We start from the raw sequence: 9819 nt of genomic DNA, 5'->3' as shown, positions 1-9819 counted from the left end.
CAGAACCTTGGGTCTGGACACCACCCTCTGCAACTGTATCCTGGACTTCCTGACGGGCAGACCACAGGCTGTGAGGATTGGAAACAACACCTCCTCCACAATGACTCTTAACAAAGGGCCCCCCCAGGGGTGTGTCCTCAGCCCTCTGCTGTACTCCTTGTTTACCCACGACTGTGTGGCTTTGCACGACATCAACTCCATCATCAAGTTTGCTGACGACACTACGGTTGTTGGCCAGATAACCAACATTGACGAGTCAGCCTATAGGGAGGAGGTAAGGGAACTAGCATTGTGGTTTCCCTCAACGTTAACAACCTTTCACGTGTGTCCCCCCCCCCCCACATCTACTCGAAACGGTGCCTGCGGAAGGCCCACACCATCATCAGGCTTTTCTTACCGTGGGGCAGACAGTATCGGAGCATGAGGTCTGATACCAAAAGGCTCAGAGACTATTTCTATCTACAAGCCATAAGACTGCTGAACACTTGAACTGGACTGACCACCTGCACTCACTCGCCGCTCCTTAGCACACATGCACTCACGCATACACCCACACAGATATACACTCATCCACACACGCACGTACATTCATGTTACACACACATCACATCTGCAGCTACCAGACTCTTAAAAAACGTGCCCCCCATTTATTCTATTCTACTGAGCATTTTACTTTATGCTTGTGTTCTTATCTTTTCTTATTTCTTATTGTTGTTGCGTTGTCGAGAAGGATCCTGCAAGTAAGCTTCTTATTGGACGGTGTATACCATGTGTATCCTGTACATATGACTAATAAAACTTGAAACTTTGCATGAGAGAAGAGAAGATGGGGGGAGAAGGGGGAGCTGGGGGTTGGGGGCAGGAATGTCTTCTCTTTATAAAATCTGTAGTTTTTTGTAAGATGGTGAGGAAGGCTGAGTGGGTGTAAAGGGTGAGGGAAAGTAGGAGGAGCAGGACACAGATCCAGTCCAAATCTCTTCCTGTCCCCTGGACTGGATCAGTTGCCCACAATAACGCTTTGGTAACAGAACCTGTCTCTGTACAAGCAGGGTCAAGTCTCCTTCAGTAGGACACAGCATGACGATGCATCATTTAGGAAAGACCAGGATTTTAAATGATTCTGGGTTTTCAATCAGGTCTTCTATTGATGTTCTGCTCAGATGGACACAGGTTCCACTTATTAGTTTCTCATACAGGCATGTTATACTATCATCTATCATGCAGGCATTTAATACTATCATCTCAGAAATGACCCTCAGAGCTCAGAGAGACGTTATACTTGTGTTATGCTTGCTTGAATTCCCACTATGTTTTGTCTTCCACTGGTTATGTTATGTTATTTTGTCATGTCCATGTCTACACACACCCACACACACACACACACACACACACACACACACACACGCACACACACACACACCCACACACACACACACACACACACACACACACACACACACACACACACACACACACACACACACACACGCACACACACACGCACGCACGCACGCACACACACACACACACGCACGCACGCACACACACACACACACACACACAAACACACACACACACACACACACACACACACACACACACACACACACACACACACACACACACACACACACACACACACACACACACACACACACACACACACACACAGAGAGAGAGAGCGAGACAAAGGCTGAGGGGGCAGAGAAAGTGGAGAAGAATGTATGATAAGCCTGGAGCCCTGTGGAGGGCACGAGAGGGAATGCAATGCCAGCTATGCCAAACATTCACAACATTGTGTGGTGTCACTACCCGCATCCCTCAATAGCCCGTTCTCCTGCCTGTCAATGATACCATTGTAGCAGTAGGCAAGCAGAGGAGAGCTGCCAAGGCCCTTTATCACACACACATTCCACTCACACACTGCCCCCTCACAAAGAATACACACCACTTCCTCCCATTCAACCACTTTTCTTGCCCCATTCTGTCTCTCCAGATTCCTCTCTTTCCCCCACTTTCTGTCATCTACTGGAGGTCTCTCCCTCTTTCTCTGTCTTTCTCCCTGTGGGTGCTGAGAGGCAGGATAGAGACATCTAGAGGAGGCAGGCGTTCCCGGAGTATAGCCCCAGCCATGGACACCTGAGGGGGGAGGTTGACAACTGATGTGTGTGTGTGTGTGTTATTCTAGCCCTTCCTGTCTCTCTGTGGCGGGGTCCTGGCGTCTCCTGCCACCTGCGCCAGCAGCACAAAGGCCTCATGGGTAGTCGGACATGACAGGGGGGCGGGACTCACATATGTCACATGTCTTCCTGACAGCAGCCCTGCAAACACCCGTCAATCACCTGCAGAGTGGAAGTACAGTAGCTGGAGAGAGTGTGTGTATGTCTGTAGAGTTTGTTGCTGTATTTGCTTTTATAGAGACCTTGTGTATTTGTAGTATGTGTGTAGGGTCATTTTTACAGAGTGTGCATGTGTGTTCAGCGATAATATGAGTGTGTGAATGTATATGTTTGTAGAGTGTGTGTGAATAGAGTGAAAGGTTATGTGACAAGGGGGGCCGGGCTGGCTGATTCGGGGCCGGCTCTCCTGTCGCTCTGGCAGAGATGTGCCCAGCAGGGTGCCTGCTGTGAGGGGGGGCTCCAAACTCCAGGTCCAGGCTTCAGTGACAGGCCCCAGTGGGTAGGCCTCAGAGAACCCGGCCTAGACAAGCTGCCCTGCTGGGGCTCTCAGAGGGACTTCCCTGGGCTGTAGGGAGCAGGACTGGACAGCAGGACAAAGACTAGCTCAGGGGAGTAAGGAATTAGCTGCCAATTAGTGTGATTTCCTCTTTAAGGCTACAGTTATACACTTGTCATTCTGTCAGGCCTGAGAAGAACTCAGAGGAGAGAGAGGGATGAGAGGGATAAAGGATGTTATCCCTTTATCTTTCCTTTCTCATCCCTCTCTCTCCTCAGAGAGATTACACTCTCCGCTGGCCTGATCACAGTGTGGGAAGTGTATGATACCACGGCTAGCCGACACACACACAAACACACACAGGTTGCGGACAGGGTTCGCTGCCTGTGGTAGGTCATTATAGGCCTGTGGCATATATGGTATGGTCAGTACGGAACAGTAGCAGCAAGTACTTTTAAATCACATTTCATTTCATGTGTAGGGTAGGAGAGCAGAACAAGAATGAATGGTTGGTGGCAGAGGGAGATTCCTCACTGTAAAGTCAGTGTGTTAGGAGGACCAGCCCAGCAAACAGGGGAAGTCCTGAGGACATTCAGCGACGTTCCCATTAGGTCCCTTGAGGGTTTCGGCACAATGTTATCCCTCTGATGTTCTAAGAACATCGCATGATGGTCCAAAGGGAACTTTCTCTGGTGGACCATGTCAGAACTTTTTTTAAGATGTTACCAAGACTTTTTTTAATAGGTCTTTTTTTTTTTACATTGCAGATGGTCCCAAGGGGAACAATCTCTGGTGGTCCTTTGTGTAGTTAGTTCCCTGTAAGATCCCCGGATGTCACTAAGGACCACGTCAGACCATGTCAGGACCTTTTTAGGACATTCTCAGGACTGTTATTTTATTAGTCTTTAGGACGCAGCATGACAGTCCCAAGGGAAGTACTCTGGAGGACATTTTCATAGTTCCTGCTTTGTCCCGAGGACGTCCCCAAGGATGTACTTGTGACTTTATTTGGACGTTGTGTCATGGTCCCCTGGAGGTTTTGTCTAGTTGCCAGCTTGTCCCGTGGACGTCCCAAGAAAGTCCTAAAAACTTCCTCAGGGACATCCTCAAGACAAACCGGTAACTGCACAAAACAACCAGGGAACCATGACACGTCCCAAGAATGTCCTAAAAACGACCTCGGGGACATCATGGGCACCAACCAGGAACTAGACTAAACCTACAGGGGACCATGACACAATGTCCTGAATACTTAGTGACTTATTACTGTTTGTAGGGTTCTTCCGGAAGGAATTCAAACAGCTACAGAAGCTACGAACACTCTCTACAGAAACACAGACACACCTTCATAAGCAACAGTTATGTACTCCAGCAAACATATCCTACCATCTGCCCTGTGCAGTACAGATGTGGAGAAACTCTCTGGCTTTCAGTACTAGTTTGGTCCATGTAGGACCTGCTAAATGTTCAAACCGGCAGTATAATAATTAATGAGGAATAATACATGATTTAATAGATTATTAATACATAATACGCCAGGCTGTAGTTAGGAGTACAGTCTGATTGGAAACGTGACAGGATTGTGACAGATCACTTCCTATATGAACCCCCAGCACTGTTCTAACTCAGTTAACTAACAATGGCTTTGTGTGTGAAGGGAGGGGTGTGTGTATTTAGGGGGATTCTCCACAGTAGGGGTCTGTCAGAGACCAGCAGGGCAGTGGGATGGGAAGAGGAACACATACACACACATTTTACACACAAACAGTATTACATACAACTGTGATTCCACATACAGAATAGCCTTTGATAACCTGTCCAGGATGGGGCTGAGGCTGAATTGTGGAACAGTAGAGTAGTGGGACAGAGCAGTCCTCTGCCAGAGATTGAGTCAGAGAAACAGGTGTTGTCTGCCCGCTAGTCTGCTATTACAGAGCAGAGGTATGCTAGCTATGTTACTGCTGGGTGGTTATCCAGCTATGTTACTGTTACTGGGCTGTTGGCTTTGGCTCTAGGAAAGAGTTTAAAGACAGAACTGTTTTACTAGGGTTTTGTGAATGAAGTACTCTCAACATGATACAGACAACTCTCTCTTTCTTCTGGAATGGAAATCATAAACAGTTCTATACAACAATACATTTTCACAGGGATATACTCAAAGATTCCCTGCCATATGCACTGAATGGAAAATATGTTGTGAATACCACCAGACTTTTTCGATTTGGATGAATAGCACCTCTAGGCTGCTGGGAGCTATGACATCACCAACTTCCCCAGGGAATGAGGAAGTGACCCATGCAGCCCAACACCCTATGAAGACTTTATGTTGGTGCTTACTTTATTTGTGCTGGTACCTGTAGGTCTTTAATTTTATGTATAAAGTATTCAAAATGTTTTCAATATTTTGGTCCGTTGACAACAAGTGTCTGTCTACAGGTCTAGTGATTTATTCATCATTTCAGTATGCTCACTCTGTAGGTTTTGGGGCTAATAACAGATTGTTACTGTCCTACAGAGTAGGATAACAGGGTCTCAGCTGGCCAGGCCTGGTAGTGATGATGGTCCTCCTCATAGTTTAGTCTCGTTCACCCCTCCCTGAACTGGTCAAGTTACACTTCACTCAAAGCAATTACCTGGCGCATCCCCATTGGTCAGAGGATGTTGTGCTTATTGTTGATGATTTTAAATAATGATGAATAAATGTCTAAGCCGGTCACAAACCTTCTACCCCTAACATACTACCCCTAAGTAGCAGGTGTGTGTTCCAAGAAGCAGGTGCGTTCCCGGTCAGTCTCTCCATATGAACCATTGACATGAGCCTATCCATTTTGTCCCTCTCAATTTTATAAGACATACAAATTGAGGAACAACATTGTGACGCACGCCAGCGTTAGTAGTTGTAATTTAATATGTATAATTCTGTATTTCTAATTTCTCCATTTGAAGGAGATCGATAAATGAGGAGAAGAAACGGGAAGATAACTCATCTGTTTGGCTTGAGAATCACCCTTTACCTCATCCCTCTATCCTTTACCTCATCCCTCTATCCTTTACATCATCCCTCTATCCTTTACCGCATCCCTCTATCCTTTACCTCATCCCTCTATCCTTTACCTCATCCCTCTATCCTTTACCTCATCCCTCTATCATTTACCTCATCCCTCTATCCTTTACCTCATCCCTCTATCATTTATCTCATCCCTCTATCCTTTACCTCATCCCTCTATCATTTACCTTATCCCTCTATCCTTTACCTCATCCCTCTATCATTTACCTCATCCCTCTATAATTTACCTCATCCCTCTATCCTTTACCTCATCCCTCTATCATTTACCTCATCCCACTATCCTTTACCTCATCCCTCTATCATTTACCTTATCCCTCTATCCTTTACCTCATCCCTCTATCATTTACCTCATCCCTCTATCATTTACCTCATCCCTCTATCCTTTACCTCATCCCTCTATCATTTACCTCATCCCTCTATCCTTTACCTCATCCCTCTATCCTTTACCTCATCCCTCTATCCTTTACCTCATCCCTCTATCATTTACCTCATCCCTCTATCCTTTACCTCATCCCTCTATCATTTATCCCATCCCTCTATAATTTACCTCATCCCTCTATCCTTTACCTCATCCCTCTATCCTTTACCTCATCCCTCTATCCTTTACCTCATCCCTCTATCCTTTACCTCATCCCTCTATCCTTTACCTCATCCCTCTATCATTTATCCCATCCCTCTATAATTTACCTCATCCCTCTATCCTTTACCTCATCCCTCTATCCTTTACCTCATCCCTCTATCCTTTACCTCATCCCTCTATCCTTTACCTCATCCCTCTATCCTTTACCTCATCCCTCTATCATGTATCCCTCTTATGCTCTATCCCCTGCTCCTATTAGTTGTCTCTTGGGTCCCAATATCCCAATTTGTACTATTTATCCTCCTCCACATACAGCCAGTCATACCCCTAACCCCACCCCGAGAGAGAGAGAGAGAGAGAGAGAATGTTAGAGGTACATTGTAAGACTTTTCTGTAGATTGCACTGCATTATTGATAAAATGCTGAAAAATGATGTTATTAATTGTAATTAGAAGGTTGTAATTAGAAGGTATTTATTTTCAGTAATAGCTTATGCCTACTGATCAGTTTCAGGCACCAATCTCGTGCTGTCAGGTGAGACACTGTTTTAGTAAATACTGTGCATTCAGAAAGTATTCAGAACCCTTGACTTTTCCCCCCTTTTTCCCCATTTTTTACATTACAGCCCTACACACAATACTGTAAAACATATTACAGCATCCATGCTGTAAATGTACAGGATTTTCTCTTACAGTGTATTTGTTCTCCAACTACAGTGGGTGGACAGGTGGAGTAGAGTAGGTCTAGCCTAGCCATGTGTTAGAAGATAGTCTTACTACAGACCATAAACACTCATCACTGTAGATCTGAGCCTGAAGTCTCACTGTGTATTTCACTTTGATTTAACATCAGTGTCTGTCAGCTGCTAGTTCCAACAGACCACATGCATGCTACAGTCATTTCACAGCTCTCTGCAACTATTCCTCAGTCTGTGCCACACGCCATGGCTAGTGTACTGTAAACACCAAGCCTGCGGTGGAAAGAGAGATACCACCACTTCTTATTGGACATAATCAAACATATTGAAGTGCTACATCTATCTGAGGGCAGATTCCACTGCGGTGAGGAAATGCAGAGTTAAACACTCGTTAAAACACTTGAACAGTGAACAGTGTCAGTGGTTGAAATTTGAAAAGCCATATGTCAGATGTCACTCAACTGTGTGATTAGTCTGACCACATGAATTCATTTGTCAAGCAGGCTGGGTGAGGTGATAATATGCTCAGAGGAATTTGAGAGAAAGTCATCATCAGTTAAATACTCTCTTTTACCTGAGCTTGTTGATTACTTTTAATAACAGCTGCCTGTGTATTCCAAACTGTGCGTGTTCCTGTGTGTTCCTAACGCTCATTAATGAGGGATAAGGTGACACTTTAAACATGAAAAACGACCAATTACACTAATCAGGGGACATGTGATCTCTACCGGTTCCAGCATGCTTCACTAGAGACTGTTGACAGAGAAAGTACTGCCCTTACCAAGTACCAACCACACCCCTTACACCACCCCTAATACCCAAACACACACTTAATACCAGCATAACACCCCCCCCCCCCCCATACAGAGGATCTGTATGGATGAGAGGGAGAGGGTGGGGTGATTTGGGGTATAGAGCTTAGGTTATGACTGCCATATGGACCTAAATCATGGTTGTAATAGGGTACTCCTAGACTAGAGCCTCCCCCTGCAGGACCCAACCAGGGTAGTGTGATACCAGTGCAGGCAGAGCCCTATGAGCCTGAGCCTGGCTCGCTGTCTGTATTTATGCAGGTTGAGGTTCAGACAGCTGGCATTGTGTTGCTGATTATTAGACTAATCATCTGCTCTATTACTCTGGAATGTGGAGCGATGGATGAAGGAGGGGTGAAGGAGGGACAAGGGTTGTGTTCTGACAGATCAGCACTCTCCTCTCTCTCTACCCCCTACTCTCTCTCTCTGTCTCTCTCCCCCTGTTCTCTCACTCCCCCTTTCGCTCTCTCTCCCCCTACTCTCTCTCTACCCCCTACTCTCTCTCTACCCCCTACTCTCTCTCTCTGTCTCTCTGCCCCTATTCTCTCTCTTCCCCTACTCGCTCTCTCCCCCTACTCTCTCTCTACCCCCTACCCTCTCTCTCTCTGTCTCTCTCCCCATATTCTCTCTCTCCCCCTACTCAATTCAATTCAATTTCAATTTAAGGACTTTATTGGCATGGGAAACAAATATTAACATTGCGAAAGCAAGTGAAATAGGTAATAAACAAAAGTGAAATAAACAATCAAATGAACAGTAAACATTACACTCACAGAACTTTCAAAAAAATAAAGACATTTCAAATGATGTCTATATACAGTGTTGTAATGATGTGCAAATAGTTAATGTACTAAAGGGAAAATACATAAACATAAATATGGGTTGTATTTACAATGATGTTTGTTCTTCACTGTTTGTCCTTTTCTCGTGGCAACAGGTCACAAATATTGCTGCTGTGATGGCACACTGTGGTATTTCACCCAGTAGATATGGGAGTTTATCAAAATTGGGTTTGTTTTAGTTCTTTGTGGATCTGTTTAACCTGAGGGAAATATGTGTCTCTAATACGGTCATACATTTGGTAGGAGGTTAGGAAGTGCAGCTCAGTTTCCTCCTCATTATGTGGCCAGCGTGCACATAGCCTGTCTTCTCTTGAGAGCCAGGTCTGCCTACGGTGGTCTTTCTCAATAGCAAGGCTATGCTCACTGAGTCTGTACATAGTCAAAGCTTTCCTTAAGTTTGGGTCAGTCACAGTGGTCAGGTATTCTACCACGGTGTACACTCTGTTTAGGGCCAAATAGCATTCTAGTTGGCTCTCTTTTTTTGATAATTCTTTCCAATGTGTCAAGTAATTATCTTTTTGTTTTCTCATGATTTGGTTGGGTCTAATTGTGTTGCTGTCCTGGGGCTCTGTGGGGTCTGTTTGTGTTTGTGAACAGAGCCCCAGGACCAGCTTGCTTAGGGGACTCTTCTCCAGGTTCATCTCTCTGTAGGTGATGGCTTTGTTATGGAAGGTTTGGGAATTGCTTCCTTCTAGGTGGTTGTAGAATTGAACAGATCTTTTCTGGATTTGGATGATTAGCGAGTATCACCCTCATTCTGCTCTGCATGCATTATTTTGTGTTTTACTTTGTACACAGATGTTATTTTTGTAGAATTCTACATGCAGTCTCAATTTGGTGTTTTTTCCATTTTGTGATTTCTTGGATTGTGAACGGACCCCAGACCTCACAACCATAAAGGGCAATGTATTCTATTCTATCTGATTCAAGTATTTTTAGCCAGATCCTAATTGGTATGTTTCGAATTTTATGTACCTTTTGATGCTCGTTCACAGCTTTGTGGAAGTTACCTGTGGAGCTGATGTTTAGGCCGAGGTATGTATAGTTTTTTGTGTGCCAGAGGGCAACGGTGTCTAGATGGAATTTGGATTAATGGTCCTGGCAACTGGATCTTTTTTGGAACACCCTTATTTTTGTATTTTTGA

The sequence above is a fragment of the Oncorhynchus clarkii genome, chromosome 3 (assembly GCF_045791955.1).
Source record: "Oncorhynchus clarkii lewisi isolate Uvic-CL-2024 chromosome 3, UVic_Ocla_1.0, whole genome shotgun sequence".
NCBI classification, from domain to species: domain Eukaryota; kingdom Metazoa; phylum Chordata; class Actinopteri; order Salmoniformes; family Salmonidae; genus Oncorhynchus; species Oncorhynchus clarkii.
This window is presented reverse-complemented; position numbering follows the sequence as displayed.